This window comes from Pelodiscus sinensis, chromosome 2, assembly GCF_052426305.1.
Source record: "Pelodiscus sinensis isolate ZL-2025 chromosome 2, ASM5242630v1, whole genome shotgun sequence".
NCBI classification, from domain to species: Eukaryota; Metazoa; Chordata; order Testudines; family Trionychidae; genus Pelodiscus; species Pelodiscus sinensis.
The window spans coordinates 149,058,898-149,082,925 of NC_143053.1; the positions used below are offsets into that span (position 1 = coordinate 149,058,898).

At 42.5% G+C, this 24,028-nt stretch overlaps 1 protein-coding gene across 2 annotated transcripts in view; it reads left to right on the top strand.

The window, feature by feature from the left end:
* TEX10 (testis expressed 10) overlaps positions 1-24,028 on the top strand; it is a 132,114-nt gene that overhangs the window by 87,706 nt on the left and 20,380 nt on the right. The window lies entirely within an intron of this gene.

Here is a 24,028-nt window from a genome sequence, read left to right on the forward strand (position 1 = left end):
TGCTAAGTTCCAGACCTCGAGGAAGGCTGGACTGCCTTAGCAGAGTTATCCCAACTAGCATGAGAGAATCAAAGAACCTCAACCCTTCTGAAGGTTCTTGGTCTGGAAGCAGTCGTGACAGCATTCCTCTGCTAGGCCTCTGAGGCTCCTGGAAGGTGGAGCACTTTCTTTGACAGCTTTGCCAGACTTGTCGAGGGAAAGCAAAAGGAAACAAGTAGGGTGGAATTTTAGAAAAGTACCTAAAAGTTAGAAGCACGAGTCATAGGATCATAGAACCCTATGGCTGGAAGAGACCTCAGGAGGTCATCGAGTCCAGCCCCCTGTCCAAAGCAGGACCAACCCCAACTAAATCATCCTAGCCAAGACTTTGTCAAACCAGGACTTAAAAACCTCCTAAGGATGGAGATTCCACCACCTCCCTTGATAACCCATTCCAGTGCTTCACTGGAGGGTAGGGATAGGGTCCAGAGTGACCTGGACAAATTGGAGGATTGGGCCAAAAGTGAGACAGTTTTTCCTAATATTCAATTTAGACCTCCCCCACTGCACCTTGAGACCATTACTCCTCGTTCTGCCATCTGTCACAACAGCCTTTCTGCATCCTCTTTGAAACCTCCTTTCAGGTAGTTAAAGGCTGCTATCAAATCCCCCCCATCCCGCCTGCCCTTCTCTTCTGCAGACCAAATAAGCCCAAATCCCACAGCCTTTCCTCAAAGATCATGTGCTCCAACCTCCAATCATTTTCATTGCCCTCCACTGGACCTTTTCCAATGTGTCTACATCCTTTCTGTAGTGGGAGGCCCAGAACTGGACATAATGCTCCAGATGTGGCCTCACCAGAGCCAAATAAAGGGGAATAATCACTTCTCTAGATTTGCTGGAAATGCTCCTCTTAATACACCCTAATATAGCCAAGAAGGCTAATGGCATATGGGCACATTGTTAACTCATATCTAGGTTCTCATTCGCTGTAAACCCCAGCTCCTTTCTGCCAAACTGCTGCTTAGCCAGTCGGTCATCAGCCTGTAACAGTGCTTGGGACTTTTCCATCCCACGGGCATGACTCTGCATTTGTCCTTGTCGAACCTCATGGGATTTCTTTTGGCCCAATCCTCCAATTTGTCCAGGTCACGCTGGACCCTATCCCTAACCCTCCGTCTTATCTACCTTTCCCCCTAGCTTAGTGTCATCTGCAAACTTGTTGACGGTTCTATCCATCCCCTCAGCCAGGTCATTAATAAAGGTGTTGGACAAAACTGGCCATAGAACTGACCTGTGGAGCACCCCTGATTGAAACCAACCAGATATCGAGCCGTTGATCACTACCCATTGAGCCCTACAACATAGCCAGCTTTCTATCCATCTTAGTCTATCTAATCCATACTTCCTTAACTTGCTGGCAAGAATGTTGTGGGAGACCATATCAAAAGCTTTGCTAAAGTCAAAGTATATCATATTCACTGAGTTCACCATGTCCACAGAGCCAGTTACCTCATCATAGAAGGCAATCAGGTTGGTCAAGTATAACTTACCCTTGGTGAATCCGTGTTGACTATTCCTGATCACTTTCCTCTTCCAAGTGCTTTAAAATGGTTTCCATAAGAAGTCCCACTGACTTTCACTGCGGTATGCCCTATCACTTATTTAGGCACTTTTGAAAGACATCCCTAAAATCCATTCAGGGAAGTATCCAACTCCAGGAACAAGCTTCCTCTGCTTTGTCAGGTTTTTTCCTTAAATTTTTCAGTGAAGGAAGACAGATCAATCATTAGTGCCCAGAAAAAGGAAGTTAAAAATTATGGCAAAAGAGCTGAGCTACTGCTCTGTTCAGCTGACCATCAGACAGAGCACCTGGAGCAGAGGTTATGTTTGGGGCATGGTCAATGTTCCAAATCCTCTGGGGAGAAGTTTCAGCTAACTTTAGTATATACTGAAACAGAGGTGCAATACAAACAAATCTCTGGTCAAAGAAGAGGTCGGGATCCAGGAAGACTATAATCAAAATACTTACGAAATCTCAGTTTTAACTAATACTTTTAGTAATTTTTGTGTGTATGAATAATAAGCATATTTAACCAGATTTTTATATAAATACATGCATACAGATAGATCTAGAATATCAGTGTTCTACCATGGTAAATATTGTCACCGGTAAGACTAAGAATTACACTGTAGGTCTGATTACAGCATACAGAATAGTCTAATATGTCTGCTTTTTTTTAAATAAAACTACTTGAAAGACTACATAAACAATTCTAAATTCCCCATTATGGCAGCTGTCCAAGAAGCATTTGTTAAGCACTCCAACCTCATTGTTCAGTATGAGTGGATCAAAACAGCAATGTCCATGTCATAAAGTTTTGCTTGATACGTACGGTCTTTGTTCACCTTTCATCCCACAACTTCATATAAAGAATCCACAAATGCCATAAAAACTAAGGAAGAGTGGAAAGACATTCCAGTCTCTCATCTTTTTCCATCGTCTTCCTCAAAGAAGGGGAACTGTGTATTTCAGGTTATAATTGAGTGGGAGAAAATAGAGTCTCCCTCTTCCCTCCACACAGAGCTATGTTTAAGAGTATGGGGAGAAAGGCAGAGGTCACTGTTGGGGTTCAGCAGATAGAAAGGAGAAGCCGGCTGAAGTGCAGGGGAAAACAAATCTTCCCCTCTAAAACCAGGGCTGAATTTTCACTCCTCCATCAAGGAAAAATAACAATCTTGATAAAGAAAAGTGTTTTGAATTGGCAAACTGTTAATATTTTATATGGTCTTGGATCCCAAATAGTCCCTCTTTATGCCCCCCAAACTTAGTACAGGGAGGGGCATGTAACCACTTTTGGGGATCCCACCAACGTAACCCAGAACCTTGACCCCCTCCTGTACCCCAGCCTTGATCCCCCTCTCGCACTCTAACTCCTGTTGCTGCTTGGAGGGATGGGATGGCAGTGGCCTGAGGCTGACCTAGCAGTGGTTCGTGAGGTTGGTCCAAGGGCTGCCTGACTTCATAGAATCATAGGACTGGAAGGGACCTCGAGAGGTCATCGAGTCCAGCCCCCCGCCCTCAAGGCAGGACCAAGCTCCATCTACACCATCCCTGACAGATGTCTATCTAACCTGTTCTTAAATATCTCCAGAGAGGGAGATTCCACCACCTCCCAATTGGCAATTTATTCCAATATTTGACCACCCTGACAGTTAGGAATTTTTTCCTAATGTCCAATCTAAACCTCCCTTGCTGTACTTTAAGCCCATTGCTTCTTGTCCTAGCCTCAGAAACCAAGAGGAACAAATTTTCTCCTTCCTCCTTGTGACACCCTTTTCGTTATTTGAAAACCGCTATCATGTCCCCCCTTAATCTTCGTTTTTCCAAACTAAACAAGCCCAGTTCATGAAGCCTGGCTTCATAGGTCATGTTCTCTAGACCTTTAATCATTCTTGTCGCTCTTCTCTGTACCCTTTCCAATTTCTCCACATTTTTCTTGAAATGTGGCATCCAGAACTGGACACAGTACTCCAGCTGAGGCCTAACTAGTGCAGAGTAGAGCGGCAGAATGACTTCACGAGTTTTGCTTACAACACACCTGTTGATACAACCTAGAATCATATTTGCTTTTTTTGCAACAGCATCACACTGTTGACTCATATTCAACTTGAGGTCCACTATGACCTCTAGATCTCCTTCCTAGACAGTCGCTTCCCATCTTGTATGTATGGAACTGATTGTTCCTTCCTAAGTGGAGCACTTTGCATTTCTCTTTATTAAACTTCATCCTGTTTACCTCTGATCATTTCTCTAACTTGCTAAGGTCATTTTGAATTATGTCCCTATCCTCCACAGAAGTTGCAACCCCACCCAGTTTGGTATCATCTGCAAACTTAATAAGCGTACTCTCTATCCCAATATCTACATCATTGATGAAGATATTGAGCAGTACGGGTCCCAAAACAGACCCTTGCGGAACTCCACTTGTTATCCCTTTCCAGCAGGATTTAGCACCGTTAACAACAACTCTCTGACTACGGTTATACAGCCAATTATGCACCCACCTTATCGTGGCCCTATCTAAGTTATATTTGCCTAGTTTATCAGTAAGAATATCATGCGAGACTGTATCAAATGCCGTACTAAAGTTTAGGTATATGACATCCACCGCTTCTCCCTTATCCACAAGGCTCGTTATCCTATCAAAGAAAGCTGTCAGATTAGTTTGGCATGACTTGTTCTTCACAAACCCATGCTGGCTATTCCCTATCACTTTATTACCTTCCAAGTGTTTGCATATGATTTCCTTAATTACCTGCTCCATTATCTTCCCTGGGACAGACGTTAAACTGACCGGTCTGTAGTTTCCTGGGTTGTTCTTATTCCCCTTTTTATAGATGGGCACAATATTTGCCCTTTTCCAGTCTTCTGGAATCTCCCCTGTCTTCCATGATTTTTCAAAGATCATAGCTAAAGGCTCAGATACCTCCTCTATCAGCTTCTTGAGTATCCTGGGATGCATTTCATCAGGACCTGGTGACTTGCTGACAATTAACTTTCCTAAGTGATTTTTAACTTGTTCTTTGTGTATCCTATCTTCTAAACTTACCCTCTCTCTGCTTGTATTCACTACGTTAGGCACACCTCCAGACTTCTCGGTGAAGACCAAAACAAAGAAGTCATTGAGCATTTCCGCCATTTCCAAGTTTCCTGTTACTGCTTCTCCCTCCTCACTGAGCAGTGGGCCTACCCAGTCCTTGGTCTTCCTTTTGCTTTTAATGTATTTATAAAAGGTGGTCTTGTTTCCCTTTATGCCTGTAGCTCGTTTGATCTCATTTTGTGCCTTTGCCTTTCTAATCTTGCCCCTGCATTCCCATGTTGCTTGCCTATATTCATCCTTTGTTATTTGTCCTAGTTTCCATTTTTTATATGACTCCTTTTTTATTTTGAGATCATGCAAGATCTCCTTGTTAAGCCAAGCTGGTCTTTTGCCATATTTTCTATCTTTCCTACACAGCAGAATTGTTTGCTTTTGGGCCCTTAACAATGTCCCTTTGAAATACTTCCAACTCTCCTCAGTTGTTTTTCCCTTCAGTCTTGCTTCCCATGGGACCTTACCTACAAGTTCTCTGAGCTTATCAAAATCTGCCTTCCTGAAATCCATTACCTCAATTGTGCTGGTCTCCCTTCTACCTTTCCTTAAGATCATGAACTCTATTATTTCATGATCACTGTCCCCCATACTGTCTTCCACTTTCAAGTTCTCAACTAGTTCCTCCCTATTTGTTAAAATCAAATCCAGAACAGCTTCTCCTCTGGTAGCTTTTTCAACCTTCTGAAACAGAAAGTTGTCTCCAATGCAGTCCAGAAACTTATTGGATAGCCTGTGCCCCGCTGTGTTAGTTTCCCAACATATGTATGGATAGTTAAAGTCCTCCATCACCACCAAATCTTGGGCTTTGGAGAGTTTTGTTAATTGTTTAAAAAAGGCCTCATCCACCTCTTCCACCTGGCTAGGTGGCCTGTAGTAGACTCCTAGCATGACATCACCCTCATTTTTTACCCCTTTTAGCTTAACCCAGAGACTCTCTACACAGCTGTCTCCTACGTTCATCTCCACTTCAGTCCAAGTGTGTACATTTTTAATATACAAGGCAACCCCTCCTCCCTTTTTTCCCTGTCTGTTCTTCCTGAGCAAGCCGTATCGTTCCATACCAACATTCCAATCATGCGTCCCATCCCACCAGGTTTCTGTAATACCAATGATATCATAGTTGTATTTATTTGTTAGCAATTCCAGTTCTTCCTGCTTATTACCCATACTTCTCGCATTTGTATATAGGCATCTAAGATACTGATTTGATCTTGCCTCCCTGTTGTGCCCTGACCCTCCTTTCTCCTTGCCATTATAGGCCGTAGTCCCCCCCATTTCCAACCCATCTCCCAGTCCTGCACATTCAGCACTTACTTGTGGGCTTTGCTCACCTGTCCCCGTTGAACCTAGTTTAAAGCCCTCCTCACAAGGTTAGCCCAGTCTGTGTCCAAACAAGGCCTTCCCGCTCCTGGAAAGGTGAACTCCATCTCTGCCAAGCAGTCCTTCCTGGAAGAGCACCCCGTGGTCAAGGAAGCCGAAGCCCTCCTGGCAACACCATCTTCGCAGCCAGGCATTCACCTCCAGGATGCACCTCTCTCTGCCCAGGCCCCTACCTTTGACAGGAAGGATCGAAGAGTTGCTCAGGTAGCTCTGAGCTAACTGCACTAGCCATTGCAGAAGTCACGGAGATCACAGAATTTCGATGATCTCCATGACAAACTCTCAGCCTTAGTCGTGAGCCAAAGTAGCTATTTGACTGACCTCTCAGAGTGACTGCTTCATAGTTTCTTACCTGTCTCACATGTTGAAACTGTGCTTAATAGATGCCTCCGCATTTCTGCCTTCTGGGAATTCTTTTTTTTCAAACTGCATGCCATGGAACCTCATATAGGGCAAGTCTCATTCACAGCTGACACTTTGTCCAAACATCTTCAGGTTTTTCCTTGGTGTACTTCCTCTCCAGCCACACTAAATGTAGTTTGTGGGTGCACTCCTTATAGCATATAACGTGCCACTGAACATTGTGTTTAGCCAAGTGTTTAGTGCGCATTGTGTTTAGCCAAGACTTTAATAAGGCATTTGATACTGTCTTGCATGACGACCTTATTAATAAACTAGGCAAATACATCTTATATGGGGCTACTATGAGATGGTGAATAGCTAGCTGGATTCTGTTCTCAGAGAGTAGATATTGATGGTTTACAGTCATGCTGGAAGGGCATAACAAGTGGGGTTCTGCAGGGACAGCAGCACAGGATTGCCAAGGGCTCCCTGGGAGTGGGGCCAGAGTGGGCGGGGGTGGCGGTGACACCACAGATGTCAAACCAACCTGATAGCTTTCTTTGATAGGATAACGAGTCTTGTGGATAAGGGAGAAGCGGTGGATGTGGTATACCTAGACTTTAGTAAGGCATTTGATATGGTCTCGCATGATATTCTTATCAATAAACTAGGCAAATACAACTTAGATGGGGCTACTATAAGGTGGGTGCATAACTGGCTTGATAACTGTTCTCAGAGATAGTTCATAGAATCATAGAATACTAGAACTAGAAGGGACCTCGAGGGGTCATCGAGTCCGGTCCCCTGCCCTCATGGCAGGACCCAGTACTGTCTAGACCATCTCTGATAGACATTTATCTAACCTACTCTTAAATATCTCCAGATATCAATGGTTTACAATCCTGCTGGAAGGGCATAACAAGTGGGGTTCCGCAGGGGTCTGTTTTGGGACTGGCTCTGTTCAATATCTTCATCAACTATTTAGATATCGGCATACAGAGTACGCTTATTAAGTTTGCAGATGATACCAAGCTGGGAGGGGTTGCAACTGCTTTGGAGGATAGGGTCATCATTCAAAATGATTTAGACAAATTAGAGAAATGGTCTGAGGTAAACAGGATGAAATTTAATAAGGAAAAATGCAAAGTGCTCCACTTAGGAAGGAACAATCAGTTTCACACATACAGGATGGGAAGTGACTGTCTAGGAAGGAGTATGGCATCTGGGGTTGTAGTGGACCACAAGCTAAATATGAGTCAACGGTGTGACGCTGTTGCAAAAAAAGCAAACACGATTCTAGGATGCATTAACAGGTATGTTGTGAGCAAGACACGAGAAGTCATTCTTCTGCTTTACTCTGCTAATTAGGCCTCAGTTGGCGTAGTGTTTCCAGTTCTGGGCACCACATTTCAAGAAAGATGTAGAGAAATTGGAGACGGTCCAGAGAAGAACAACAAGAATGATTAAAGCTCTAGAAAACATGATCTATGAGGCAAGGCTGAAGGAATTAGTTTGGGAAAGAGAAGACTGAGAGGGGACATGGTAGCAGTTTTCAGGTATCTAAAAGGATGTCATGAGGAGGGGGGGAAATTGTTTTCCTTGGCCTCTGATGATAGGACAAGAAGCAATGGCTTTAAACTGCAGTGAAGGAGGTTTAAGTTGGACATTAGGAAAACTTCCTGTCAGGATGGTTAAACACTGGAATAAAGGTCTTTTCCATTTCTAGTGTTCTATAATTCTATGATTCTAAGTCATAAACTACTACTAATTGGTACTTTTCATCTCCCTACTGGTGCCTAAAAATGATCATGATCAAAGTGAAAACAGATTTTGCTATCAATTACTTTAGGGTGGTAATTAATTATGCTATGTAATGCATGTTATGTAACTACGTGCATATAGTTTGCGAATTAATTCCAATAATTTCTGCTAGGATGCTAACATCTTAACAAGTGCTTCATTACACTTGGGTGTTCTAAACAAAGCTGATAATCAGTATCTTCGAACCCACTTCTTTTTTTGCCCTTTGATTGCCTATAAACTTGAAGTACTCCTTTTATTTAAAGTAATCTGAAACATAATTAGACAGTTATCCTGTTATAAGTAGGGCCGTACCAAATTCACTGTCTACTTTGGTCAATTTCACCATCATAGGAATTTTAAAATTGCACATTTCATGGTTTCAGCTCTTTAAATATGAAATTATATGGTCTTGTAATTGTAGGGTTCTTACCCAAAAATGAGGTGTGTGTGTGTGGAGCTGTCATAAGGTTATTCTGTAGGAGAAGAGAGTCACAATACTTCTACCCTTGTTCTGCACTGCTGCATAAGGATATAAGTGACTAGTCGAGTAGTTGACTACCCGGTAAACTTAGGCTTATTGGATAGTAGAGTCACTATTTGACTACTTGCTCCCCCCCCCCCCCCCCCGCCTCTGTAACAGCTTTGGTTCCCCCCTGCCTTATGTATAGTGTCTGCGGGGAGGGATGACGGGGGTGAGCAGGGAAGGCAGAGGCCTGACTGCTGTGCCTCTGCTTTTTAAAGGTAGTAACAGCCAGGTGGCTCTTACTATTTTAAAAGGCAGGGGCTCAGCGTTCCCAGAGCCTGCATGCCCAGCTCCTACTACCTTTAAGCTGCAGAGCTGCAGCAGGGGTAGCAAGTGCCCCCCCATCAACTATAATTGAGTAATTGATGGAAATTCCATTGACTACTCGATTAGCTAATTAAACTCTACTTAACATCCCTACTGCTGCAGGTGGTAGATATGCCTTCAAAGCCAGGTAACTGGAGAGTGGTGGCCGTTGGCAGCGAGTCCAACTCTGAAGGCAGAGCTGCCATCAGCAGCAGCATAGAAGTATGGATGTCATGGTATGGCATTTCCATATTTACTTCTTTGCTGCTGCCTGCAGAGCTAAGCCTCCAGTTATCAGCTGCCCATCTCTGAAGGCAGAAGTAAGGGTGGCATAGTATTGCCACCCTTTTATGCTGCTGCTGCCAGGATGTTGTCTTTGAGCTGGGTGCCTGGCCAACAGCCATGGCTTTCCAGTTGCTCACCTCTAAAGGCAGCACAGAATTAAGGGTGGTAATCCTGTAGCCCCCCCCTAAAATAACCTTTAAACTCCCATGCAAGTATGTACATAGTGTTTTGTCATCTTTAATTCCATTGTGTTTGTGGAAGAAAGTGCTTTCAAATTATGCCCATCTTGACCCATTTCCAACGACATTGTATAATCAACATTTCCTTGAAGTGGGGACCTCTTTGAGTTGGGTTGGTGGGGAGCAGAAAGTCCCCCCTGCCATCCCATAAAGAGTGACACCAGTGACATGCTTCTGTAGATTTTTATACATCAGTTGACACCTCCCTTACCTTTTATCGTTAACTTGCACATGGAATTACAAATGCTCCTAGACTAACACTTTTAATCCTTCTTTCCTGTTTTGACATCTTGCTCATACAGTGTAAAAGGGGGTCTTGCTTTTCTGGTACTACTAGCCTGCATATAGTGTTGGTCATCTATCGATACAATTAGACACACAAACTGTTCATAAGAAATAAGCTGAAAAAGAGGAGCTAGTGTTTAAATATATACATACCAGAGATATAGCAGGAGAAACCTAGCACACTGAAATAAAGTTCACTGGTATAAAGAACAAAGATAATTTGGAGGTTGAATAGTTCAGTTGGAAACCTGAACTAGACTGCATTATGTTGTAAGTAATAGCTTTGGTTGCGTATGGTCATGAATAATAAGTGGAAGGCTGTATAGATGTTCTTTCCAAAAGGCAGTTCTTCTGAATGGTTTATAACAAAGCATATTTTGGGACTTGCTTTGGGGTCTCTGATTTTTTTTTAATGTTTCTTCTACATAGCAGGATTAGTAAATACTCCTGGGATGCTAGAAATACAAAGCCAAATATATTTTTAACAATTTAGTTATTAATTTAAGGAACGACATATAAAAAACTAGTTTATTTTAAAAAGATGCCATTTTGTGTAACTGTTTAGATTAATCTTTATATTTGATCATGAGAGATTAAATATAAAAGCAGGAATCTTGCCGCATTGCCTCAAGCAACTTATACTTACAATAATTGCTTCCATTTATTCAAGCTAGTTATTTAAAATTGCCCCCTTGCGAGTAAAGATGAGACTCCTGAATAAAATGTTGCAGCTTAATGCAAGAAGAAAGTCAATTTTCATTTTTAGCTGATCATATATTGCATGTCCATAATATTTTCTACTCCCATGTAAATGAATTGATCTATCAGTATCAAATGAAATCATAACAACAGAAATGAACGGTTTAACAAATGAAACAATGTGCATGCAATAATTGTTGTTGATATGAATTTATCTGACGGTTTCCTCTGAATATTTTAGGCAAAAGGCAGTCTATTGTTTTTTAATTCTGCTTAAAGTCTAGATTCCAGAATAGTAGTCTTGCTTGTTCTCTACTGAGGATGGCCAAACTTACTGATCCTCTGAGCCACATACAATAATTTTTAGTCAGTGGAGAGACATACAACATGGGGCTGAAGCCCTAGCCTCACACTTCATGAGGTTGAATCCTTGAGTTCTCTCCCTCTCTAGTTAGTAGATGAAGAAGGAGCAGTGCATGGGGGCTCAGGAAGTCATGCTTTAATTGTAAAAGAGCCACATGTGGTTTTTAAGCTGCAGTTTGGATACACCTGTCTTATACAGAACATTAATGACCCGGGGGAAGGAATAGGCAAAAAAGGGTGTACATTTAGAAGAAATAAGGTTGGGGGACCCAGACATTGTCACATGTGCAAAGAGACTGAATCCGGAAATTATGAGGGGGAGAGGGAGAAAGTAGAGACACTTTTGTAAAAGAACCTGATGCAAAGTAATAGAAAAACATGTAGTGATTAGATCACTGTTAAAAGATGGAAACTGCCTAGTCCTTAAATCAAGGGTCTCCAACCTTTTTAAGCACAAGATCACTTTTTGAATTTGTCAGTCCAGGATTTACCTCAAACCCAAGTACCCCTGCCCCACCCTTTCGCTGAGGCCACGCCCTCCTCACTCTGTGAAGATGGGGTACATGGGATGGGAACGTCATGCCCCCCTGGCTCTGTCTCCCCCACTCTGCACAACAAGCAGGAGCCTCCCGGGGGCAGCTCTGAGGCTCTGGGAAGGAGCAGCATGACAGTGGGGGGAGGGGCAACTGAAGTGCAGCACTTCATAGACTTCAGCCAAACCAGTCAGGATCCCCTGCCAGAGGCTCCAAGATCTCCTGATAGATCCTGATCTACTGGTGGGTGACCACTGCCTTAAATAATCACAAGCTGGAAAATACTGATCAAGAAAAGGGTCCAGGAGTTGATGTTGATAAACTGTTTAAAAAAAAAAAAAAAGTAGCTGTTTAGAAACTGGACATTGACATGACTTCTGCACCCCCAACTCCTTCCCACTAAACTCTCCCATCTTCTTCCCCCTGTCCTAAAGCCCTCGTACCCTGCCTTGAGGGCCCCCCACACCTCCCAAACCTCTGCTCTAAGCCACCCACAACCTGCCTCTCCTTACCCCGAAATCCTCACTCCTGCCTTCATTTTCCAAAAATACAACCATTGAAATAAAGAGCATGTTCATTTTTCATTTATTTAAAAAAATCACATACAGACCCAAGCAACGCTGGATACATTTGCTAGTAAAATAAATATTTTTACCTTAAAAAAATTGTGGCTATGAAAGCCAAAGAAATCTATAGGAGGAAAATTTGTAATAGGTACTAGTAGGAGCCTTAAAAATGTTAATTAAATATTTTATATTACTGTTCCCTTTTGTAAGAAACTGTAAATGTGTAGGGATTTTTTGCAGAAAAAAAGAACTGTAACAGAGCTTTGAGGCTTATACATATGTCCCAGAGCAGCTATTATGATGCTGGGTCCTTTTAAAATTGGGATCCTTAGTTGTAGGTCACATTAGTGCTCCTATCATATGCCCGATTGGAAATTGTGTATGTCTTCCTGCCCATTGGGAAAGAGGGCAGATGGGAGAAACCCAGGGCCAGGAAAAGACCTGGGAGGAAGTGGAACTGTCTACATCTGTCATGGGTAAGGTTTGAAATAGACACCTAAAGGGATTAGGAGGTAATTGTGGGGAATCATGGTTATGTAGGGCTGGGGAGCCCTGGAAAGAAGAGCTTTAGGGACTATTAATCCCATGTGTGAAAGGCTTAACAAAAAATCCTGAGGGACACTGAGACTGTTTTGGGTTATTTTGGCTTTAGTGTTGAATTTTGTTAATAGAGCTCTGAGAAAAGAACTAGAACACTGCTGTCATTTGGAGTGTTATTTCGCCTTCCTATGCATCTGACATGCATCTGACGAAGTGGGTCTTTGCCCACGAAAGCTTATGCTCCTACACTTCAGTTAGTCTATGAGGTGCCATAGGATTCCTCGTCGCTTTTTCAAGAAAATAAAGTTGTTCTAACATAGGCCTTATGTGTCCTTATCAGTCAGCCCAAGAAACCTTTCTACATTTGTCCTCTAACGTATAGTTGCTTACTTAGCTCTAATTTTTGTTATGTTATAAACAATAATAGTAATTAATAATGTTATCTTACAGTGTTTCAGAACCACTCTAAATCATTAGAAGAGCACTGCAATGTACTGTGTAAATGTGCATGTGTATTTTTTAGTAATTTGTAACTGTAACTCAAATAGCTGTTCTCTAATACATGATAATGTAATTTCAGCTGTACCATTTTTCCTTCTTACTGCCCTTCTGAGTAATATGCATATGCAGACTGCATTCATTCTGTACCCCTCTTTGTCTAGATGTGGTGTAGGTTTTTTGTTTGGAATTTTTTTTAAAACTACGCTCTGTGGATGCTTTTTCTGGAGGCATTGAATCAGTACTGTTTTTCATATCCGACTCTGCAAGTTTAGCCAAGCCATAATAATAAAGATCTCTTCTTGTAAGCAGCTCCTCCAACAACTCAAACCACTGTTAATATTGCCCTGTCAAATCTGTTTACTTCAGAGAGAGGGAGCAGCACCTGACAAGAGTCTGTCTGGTAAAGTAAGGTGCTCCGGGGGATGCTGACTTAGCTTTAGAAGGCAAGCTTCATTGCCTGCCCCATCACCTGAAAATTTCTCATTTTCTTCACTCTGCAGAAACGTGATACTGGATAGAGTTCTGCTTGCCAACACAGTTATCTCACATAGTATCTTGGAAACTATAACCCGGTCCCATTTTGTTATCAATATCTGAGAAAGATGTTACCATAAAATGAAAATTAATATTGGTTCAGTGTCTGGATTCTTTGTGTTACTTATTCTGTTTTATAATAAAATATTTTCTCTCCTTCCTTTATTATATCTCCTGTTCAATATTAGCTTTCATTTATATAATGAATACAGTGGGCTAAATTCTCTTCTTGTGTGACTCCACTTAGTGGACAGTGAATAATTTGGTTCACTGCTTTTTTTTTCCTTCATATTTGTATAGTATCTATGTGTCAGTGTGGGAGAAAGATGGGCATATCTTTACTTCTCTGAAAAAGAGAAATTTTCTAAGATTGAAATAATATGCTAACTTCCAGAAAGGAGTTTCTGGTCCATAATTTCCTTTGAAGGGTGGAATTGGAGTAAAAGAAAAGGTGAAGGAACAAGTGAAGTGAAAGAAAGGAAGAAAATGAGAGGGATTAAAGTAATAGGATATGAATAAAATAGTAATTTGTGTGAACCCTTTCCTAATTTTAAGTATTTCACTTATGCTAGTGGTTAAAAACTGGGGAGATGCTGAACAAAAATACACAGTATATTGAATAAAAATGTAAATAATGTACAACAACAATGAACATTTTGTGCTTGCCAATCCCCTTTCCTCCCATTTGTGTGTATTCTGCCATTAGACATTGGTTTGAAAATATGCCACTGAATAGTTTGTGTATCCTGAATTCTGCTGATGGTTAGTTCCAGTATCTAAAATCATCCTTCTGCATAGCTTTAGCTTAATTTATTCAGGGTGGGCATTTGATCAAATACAAAATAAACTTGCAACAAAATGCTTTCTTGAAGCTTAATTCTGATACCAGTTTAAAATGTACAGACTTTTCTCTTTGTCCATTTACTTGTATAATATTCTGAAACAAAATTATTCTGGCTTTGGTCCAAGGGCAATCTGTTATGATTGTGCCAAAAATGTGATAAATGCTAATTAAATGTAAAATAATGATTCAGCTGTGACATTTTAGCATGGAAATTTTAAGTGATAATTAAGTTTTCTTTTCTTTTCATTTCTATGTCTAACCAAATTTGAGTTTCACTTTTAAAACAGACATTTATTATTGGACAGACATTTCAAACAAGATTTAATTCATATTAATGAAAATAATTGTCATTATTGCTTTAGAAATATGAAAATAGAATTGGACAGGCAGAATGTTTGTTTTGGTTGAGGGTAAAGGAAAATTGAAAGACAACTGGAAAAAATAACTTTTAGGCAACATAACTTGTAATTAAACAGCTTACCAGTCAGCACTATGACGCTGTTAACTTGAAGCTCTGTTTTTCTATCATTGACTGGAATGAAGTAAATTTGATGGGAAGTATTCTGTCAGTTTCAGTGAAAATACTTTTTTGGACTGACAACATACTGTCTCTAATCTGGCACCAAAAGAGAAGTTTTGAGATGTCTATTTTCACCAAGTGGTTCAGGACCTATTGGGGTTTAAGAAGTGGGGTTTGTTTGGCAATGGGCCTTGTTAGCTTGCCAGTTAGGCTTTTTATAACATGTTGATAGGATTGGTGGAATTCAAATTTATTTTTAAAATAATATTGTTTACTTTTAAGCTTCCCCCCTATTTTTCCAAGTTAAATTTTCAAAGTAGGTAAATGTAAAGGGCAGAAAATAGGGGAGGTCAGACAGTAGATGATGAAATTAAAAAAGTTAAAACTCAATAACCATTAAAACACAAATTGTCAGTGTCACATGTTAAAACATATAAGTATCTTGAAATGAAACGGAGTTCGTAAGCAGTATTTTTTCTTACTTTGCTTATCTATAAATTTCAGTATTTATCAATGGAAATATTTTTTCATTGGTTCGTGTGTGGTGAAATAAACATTTACTGACATTTACCAGTAAAAATCTCATCCTTCCCAGCTTAGCTGTGGATCTTTCATGGAGATAGCAGGAGAGGAAGCTGAGTGATCAGCCTGGGAACTTTCAAGTGAGAACTTTTAACAGAGAGAGCTTGGAAATTGGCTTTTTGTATTTTGGATTCTTAGTTTTTGTTTGACATAAGGCTGTTAAAATTACGAAAAGATGCTGGGTCACAACTTTAGAGACATGGACCCATGATGGTCACTGTTACTCTATTTTTTCCTATTCATGTACAGAATAAACTTTGTGCACTGAGGCATGTGTGGATGTGCACTCCCAGTAGAAACACACAGTTCTGCATGCTCTGCTAATCAGCTGGGTGCACCTACATCTCTCCTGGGGGAGGGGGAAACCCAAGCACATAGCTTACAGGAAACACTGATTCTTCTTTGAGTGGTTCCCTTGGGTGCTCCACTCAAGGTGTCGGGTCCCAACCTGGCGCCGCTAGTCGGAGATTTCCAGAGCCGTAGCTGGGCCGGACCGCGCATGACTGAGAGCAGCGTGTGGCGTTCGCGCCTTTTCAACGTCTCGCGGTCCGGCCCCCCCCATCAGTTCCTCTCAACCGCCTGTGGTTACTGGCGGAGCGCTGTTTTATCTCCTCAGAGAAGCCGTTTCTAAAAAAAAAAAAAAAAAGAAAAGGATCATAGATAGTTAACTCTGGTTAATATAGTTAGGTAGTAGTTAATTGTTGAATTTAAAAAAATACATATTTTTCTATAGTTACTATTCTTAGTTTTATTAGATTACTTGTATATAGTTACACTGAGCGAGCATCATGCCCGGGTCACCCAGGTTTAAACGGTGTGCTCAATGTAAAGATGCCATGCCTGCATCTGACGGGCACGAAGCTTGTGTCAGATGCCTAATGAGAATCGCATGTGCCACAGAAATGCGCCCATTGTGCGAAATTGACACCGAGGGCACGCAGGGAGAGAGACATGCGATTAAAGCTACTCCTGTGTGATAAAGCTTTACAGCCTTCTGAGGACCAGGTCTCAGAACCTCCCGCAGGACAGAAAAGGAGATCACAATCGCCCGCGGTAATGGTGTCAAGGAGGAAGAGAGCTTCTCCTACGCGCTCTCTTCCATCCACTTCACTGCCCTGGGTCAGTCAGGGACACAAGCCTGGTATGTCAGGGACGGCGGGACAGCCAGAGAAAAGACACCAGACGCTGCCGGTAATGCCTGCACCTCTGAGCCGCTCGTCATCGGCACCGGCTCTGCACCCCTCTAAGTGCCCGGCACACCGGGAGCGATCAGCACCGCCAGAGGTGCTTGAGCCGCTACGGACTGCGCAGCCGCAAACTCTAGCAGCACCGCAAGCGGCTCCAATAAGCCATGACAAGCCGGCGCTGCAGTCGGCACCGGAATCAGCATTGACAGACGGCACTGGGGAGCAGCACGAACGGGCCCGACAACAGAGCGCCCCTCACCGTGCCGAGTTGGCACCGGGAAATCAAACTCCATTGGCAGTCTCAGCAGCTGGCTGCTGTGCCATGCAGGATCCTAGCGCAGCAGCATGATAGCACTGTGCACATAACGGAGGGTCAATCCCCTCCCCCCTCCCCCTGTTACTTATCAGTAGAAGGGAGGGAGGCTGCTCCTGCCTCTAAAGTCCCTACAAAGGCTGCTAGGAAGTCAATGCCGAGACACTCGATTTCACCATCACCTGAACCTTCGTTTTCACCGTGTCATTCAACGAGGGTCAGAGATTGCTCGGCGTCTCACAGCCAAACAATGCCCTCCCCGCGATGGAGATCGAGGTCTCGTCATTCTGGTCATCGCGACCGGTATCCCTATTATCTTTGGGGATCATCATATAGATCTCGCTCACCAAGTTACTCCTCTCCTAGATCTTATCATAGGGGGTATGTTAGCAGATATTCCTCACGGCGATCGTCCCCTGAGCACTTTGATTACAGGAGTCACCGATCATCCTACGAATATGGGAGACCTCACTCTCGTTCTCATCTATGCTGCTGCCAGACTCCTCATGAATCACGACAATCACCTCCAGTCCAAGATTGTCAAAGGGTGACACCTCGTCTGGAGATCCCCTTAGCCTCAGCTCACCTATCGGAGCCCAAGGAAGGACAAATCTCGGATATGGACGATCACCCGCACACTATATCTCCAGAAGATATTTCATCATCCTCCCCAGATAATGCTGTGTTTGCGGGGGATTCCTCTCCTCCTGACGACACAAAAGAATTTCAGGATCTTTTTAGGAGGGTGGCTCAGTCTCAGGACGTTCAGCTATCAGATGTCCCGACGAAACAATTCAAACTCTGGAGAAATTTACACCCTAAGCAACAATCTAAGGTTGCTCTCCCTATTGATGAGGCAATCCTCCAGTCAGCAGCAGAAATTTGACATACCCCGGCTTCGACTCCTCCAACTTCGAAACCGACGGAAAAACGTTATTTTGTCTCCTCTAAAGATTCAGAATTTCTCTTTACTCACCCTCAACCAAACTCCTTGGTCGTCGACGCAACTCTTCAAAGAACCCACAGCTGAAAAATGTAGGGGCAGATAAGGAGGCCAAGAAGTTGGACGTATTTGGCTGCAAAGTATACTCATCGGCCACATTACTTCTTCGCATTGCGAATTATGCAGCTCTGTTGGCAAACCATAGTTTCAATAATATCGCGAAACTTACAGACCTGGGCCAAAGAACATTGGAGGCCGATAAAGAGCTCTTACGGTCAATCCTCAAGGAAGGATATGCGTGTTTGAAGGCGAATCTCCAGATAGCTATGGATGTAGCAGACACGGCGGCTAGAGGGGTAGCAACAGCAGTGTCTATGAGACGTTCGTCCTGGCTCGCCACAGCGGCAGTACCCAAGGAGTTACACTCCAAGGTTGAAGACCTTCCGTTTGACAGGGTAAAATTATTCGCTGAAAAACCGATGAAGTACTTCATACTGGCAAAGACTCAAGAACAACACTCCGTACGCTGGGAATGTACATCCCACCATTCCGTCATCGTCGTTATTTCCCGTATCAGAGACGGTATGACTATCAGGCTTGTAGACAACAAAATCGCACGTTTGACCAGTCACGACCTAGACAGCGACCTCAGCGAAGGTGTCCACCACCACCTAGAGTGGCTGGCACGTCCACCTCAAAACAGCAAGTTTGACTTCTTTATCGAGGGCATGCAAACTCCACCAATCGTTGTTGCACACAGAGACCCCAATTTCCACCATCGTCTATGACCCTATTATCACTGATTTTGAGTTTTGCTGTTTATTTTTGTTAGGCTAAAATAAACACCGTAGGAAGGAAGAGCTTGAGGATCAGGTTGAGAACTTTTATGGGCCAACATAAGGAGCAGGTTAAATATCTATTATGCCTGTTAGCTTTTCAGTGGATAGTGATGGCAGAGCAGTAGTTGTATATGAGCTGCTCTGAACCCACTATAACTGTAGCAAGTTCTATAGAGTAATTTTTGGGTCAAGAAGTAATGAGGTGTCTTTGATTCAGTGAGATCAGTGTTTTTAATTAATAGGTCCATCACACATATATGATGTGGTTAATCTGAGCTCTGATATTGGGGACTTCTTGGTACTTCTGCATGCCATAACTAGGAAACATGAAATGGAGGATCATAGAATAGTAGGACTGGAAGAGACCTCGAGAGGTCATCAAGTCCAGCCCCCTGCCCTCATGGCAGGACCAAATACTGTCTAGACCATCCCTGATAAACATTTATCTAACCTACTCTTAAATATGTCCAGAGATGGGGATTCCAGAACCTCTGTGGGCAATTTATTTCAGTGTTTTGACTACCCTGACAGTTAGGAACTTTTTCCTAATGTCCAACCTAAACCTCCTTTGCTGTACTTTAAGCCCATTGCTTCTTGTTCTATCCTCAGAGGCCAAGATGAACAAGTTTTCTCCCTTTTCCTTATGTGACACCCTTTTAGATACCTGAAAACAACTATCATGTCCCCCCTCAATCTTCTCTTTTCTAAACTAAAGCACCCCAGTTCTTTCAGCCTTCCTCCATAGGTCATGTTCTCTAGACCTTTCTTGTTGCTCTTCTCTAGACCCTCTCCAATTTCTCCACATCTTTCTTGAAATGCGGTGCCCACAACTGGACATAATACTCCAGCTGAGGCCTAACCAGCGCAGAGTAGAGCGAAAGAATGACTTCTCGTGTCTTGCTCACGACACACCAGTTAGTGCATCCCAGAATCATGTTTGCTTTCTTTGCAACAGCATCACGCTGCTGACTCATATTTAACTTGTGGTCTACTATAACCCCTAGATTCCTTTCTGCCGTACTCCTTTCTAGACAGTTGCTTCCCATTCTGTATGTATGAAACTGATTGTTCCTTCTTAAGTGGAGCACTTTGCATATGTCTTTATTAAACTTCATCCTGTTTACCTCAGACCATTTCTCCAATTTGTCCAGATCATTTTGAATTATGACCCTATACTCCAGAGCAGTTGCAACCCCTCCCAGCTTGGTATTATCTGCAAACTTAATAAGCGTACTTTCTATGCCAATATCTCAATAGTTGATGAAGATATTAAACAGAGCTGGTCCCAAAACAGACCCCTGTGGAACCCCACTTATTATACCTTTCCAACAGGATTGTGAACCATTAATAACTACTCTCTGAGTACGGTTATCCAGCCAGTTATACACCCACCTTATAGTTGCCCCATCTAATTTGTATTTTCCTAGTTTATTGAAAAGAATATTATGCGAGACCATATCAAACTCCTTACTAAAGTCTAGGTATACCACATCCACCGTTTTTCCCTTATCCACTAGACTCTTTATCCTATCAAAGAAAGCTATCAGATTGGTTTGATATGATTTGTTCTTTTCAAATCCATACTGGCTGTTCCCTATCATCTTGCCACCTTCCAAGTGTTTATAGAGGATTTCCTTAATTACTTGATCCATTATCTTCGCTGGCACAGAAGTTAAACTAACTGGTCTGTAGTTTCCTGGGTTGTTTTTATTTCCCTTTTTTATAAATGGGCACTATATTTGCCCTTTTCCAGTCTTCTGGAATCTCTCCTGTCTCCCATGATTTTCCAAAGATGATAGCTGGCGGCTCAGATACCTCCTCTATCAGCTCCTTGAGTATTTTAGGATGCATTTCATACTAGATATATGGATGTTCTTCTTGGGGAGGTCAGGAAGAACCTCAACAGTATCATTTAAAAGATAGCAGTATCTTGCTTCATTCGGTCTTTTTTGCCTTAACTTGTGCCCTCTTGACAGATGTTTGTAATGTTTTGATACACCAGTTTGTATTCTAGACAGGGCTTTGTTTCTGTTACAAGATAATCAGTAGATTCAGTTGCTTGCATGCCTGTCTCTTTCCTGAGCTAGTATATGAAGTTATAATGTATCTTTCGTCTTGAAAGATCCCAAAACACTAGACCAATTTTTGATTGATATGCCTACTTAATGCATTAGTCACTTTGCCTAACACTGACATGCAACCATATCTGGGATTAAAGTCAATAATAATAGTTTAATAGTACATAACCACATTATAGGATTGGAAGTTAAGGATACTATATCTGTTTGATGCTATGGGGGCCATTTAGTCAGGCATAAGTATTTGAGCTAGAATTTGGCTAAAATACCATGATTGTATGGTTTAGAAAATGACATGGAATTATACATACCTAGAAGTGATAGACTTCAGCATTGTGTTCTCAAAAGACAGTATTTCTAGTAGTATGTATCCCTAGCAGCACTATGGGGCATTGGTTTATTTTTGATACTTTGGGGAAAATGTTTCCTATTGTATCAGCACTGCTTACTGAAACACATATGTGTTCTTGGGATCTCTCTCGTTCACGTACTGACTACCTTCTCTTATACTGTTCAGCTTGCAAGACCTCTTGGATCAAAGTTGCTTAGCAGTATGTTGAGATAATTTCTTTAGCCCAGCATCTCCCACAGTTCCTATTCATATGGAGTATTTCTCTGTTGTCTGCAGTTTCTGAAGGCAGTTCAAAGAAGTAGTGCTAGCCATGGCCTCTTTGTGGCTTTGCTGCCAACTCTTCTGACTCAATGGCAGTGGTTCAGTGGTTGTGTGCTTTTCTCACAACTATTTCTTTGCCAGTTCTAATGATTTTTGAGTAGTGGTGAATGATCTCTACTCTCTTTTCCTCCTACTAGGACTGAATAAAAATCAATTTGGTGATTTCAGCCATCTGAATCCAGTATTGCAAAAATTCGCTGCCAAATTTGTCCACACTCACACAAGGCATAGCTGCCCCATAAACACAGGACTAACTCAAAGTGGTATTCTCTATGTGAGGCAGCTTTTACTAGCTTCTGTCTTCAGAGAATGAATTGTGCCCAGCCTGTTCTTGGGCAGCTGAACCTCACATAGGGATTTTGGGTAGAGGTCACATGGGGTATTTTGGATTCTTCAGCAGTTCTCTGAGGAGCCATGACTCCAATGCAGAAAAGCTCAGTTGAAAGACACATCTGGCTACACCTCAAATGGCAGCTCATTTCAAACAAATCTTTTGCTCTTTCAAAGTCATTGGTTTGGTCCAGTTTGAGGAAAAATGGATTAGATCATAGAAGATTAGGGTTAGAGGGGACCTCAGGGAGTCATCTAGTCCAACCCCCACTGCTCAAAGGAGAAATAGTCTTTATTCCAGCCAGGGCTTTGTCAAGTCTGGCCCTATAAACCCCTAGGGTACGTCTACACTGGCATGATTTTCCGGAAATGCTTAAAATGGAACAGTTTTCCGTTATAAGTATTTCCGGGAAAAGCGCGTCTACATTGGCAGGATGCTTTTCCGGAAAAGCACGTTTTCCGGAAAAGCGTCCGTGCCAATGTAGACGCGCTTTTCCGCAAAAAAGCCCCGATGGTCATTTTCGCGATCAGGGCTTTTTTGCGAAAAAGAAATCTGTGCTGTCTACACTGGCCCTTTTCTGGAACAGTTTTCCAGAAAAGGACTTTTGCCTGAATGGGAGCAACATAGTTTTTTCGGAAAAGACTGATGATTTTACAGTAGATCGTCAGTGCTTTTCCGGAAATTCAAGGGGCTAGTGTAGACAGCTGGCAAGTTATTCCGGAAAAGCGGCTGATTTTCCGGAATAAGTGGCCAGTGTAGACACAGCCCCCAGGATGGAGATTTCATCACCTGCTTAGGTAACACATTCCAGTACTTCACCACCCTTTTAGTGAAATAGTTTTATCCTAATATCCAACCTAGATCTCCATCATTGCAACTTGAAACCATTGCTCCTTGTTCTGTCACCTGCCACCACTGATAATTCCCTAGTTCCATTCTTGCTGCTATCGGAGCCTTCCCCACACCTTTCTTCTCTTCTGCAGACTTAAATAAACCCAATTCCTTCAACTTTTCCTCATAAATTGTGCCAGTGTATTTACCCAGATGGACTGAGAGCCAAAGGTTGCCATCCCCTGACCTAAACCAAAATGGAGTTGGATTGCTGGCATGTAAAATTAAAAAGGTCATAGAGGATACTTGCAGAGGAGCACGTGGTTTGGACAGAAATGTCCTTAGGAGAGGATTTATTAATGGAGATTCTCTGTGTCCTAGTAAGGAAGAGATGATAAAAAAACATGGGTAAGATCTGATGAGAAACGGTCAAATGAAAAATAGGGATGTAAGTAGTCAACTACCCAATAAACCTAGACTTATTGGGTAGTAGAGTCACTACTCAACTGCTTGGCCCCCTCCCCTCTCTTTGCTGCCTCTGTATCAGAGGCAGCAAAGTTGGGGAGCAGGAGCCGGTGCTGGCGAGCTAGCTTAAAAGCCAGTTCCCCCCAGCACCATCTCCACGGTGTGGTGGGGAGTGGAGGGGAGGCAGAGCCACAGCGGTCCCAGAGTTGGCGCAAGCCGGGACTGCTTAGTCCTGGCTTGTGCTGCCTCTGGCAGTTAATCCTACTGTGGCTGTGCAGTGGCTCTGCAGTTTAAATTTAAACTGGAGTCGGAGCGAGCTGTGACTGCTCAGTCCTAGCTCACACCGCCTCTGGGAGCTAACCCCACTGCGTCTAGGGTTTCCCCTCCATGAGTATATTACTTTGACTTTTCCATCTAGTCATTATGCTTGCAACAGGAATATTGTGGTGGTGATAAGTTTTTTCTCTTGTCTTTTTATTAACCTGGTATTGATTAATTTTTGTGTCCTGGTTTGTATTCTAGGGGTGAGATTTCCCAAGTAGTCTCTCCCTGGTTTCTTTAGCATTATTGGGGTGGTGGCAGCGGATTTTATCCCCAAAATCTAGGACTTTAAGATTTTGGGGGGAAGTTTTATACCAAAGCCTGGTAGATAAGGTTTTGGGGTACTTTTGCTGGCCCCCACTTCTGCATTTATCGTGCCAGAGTGGGGAAGGAGCCATGACAGCATCTCTGCAGTTTAAATATAGTAAGAGCCGGGCTGCCTATGCGCCCGGCTCCTACTCCATTTAAACTGCAGAGCCACAGTGGGGGTAGTGAGCCCCCCCCTCCCTTATTGACTAATCAAGTAGTTGATGGAAATTCCATTGACTACTTGATTTGTTAATTA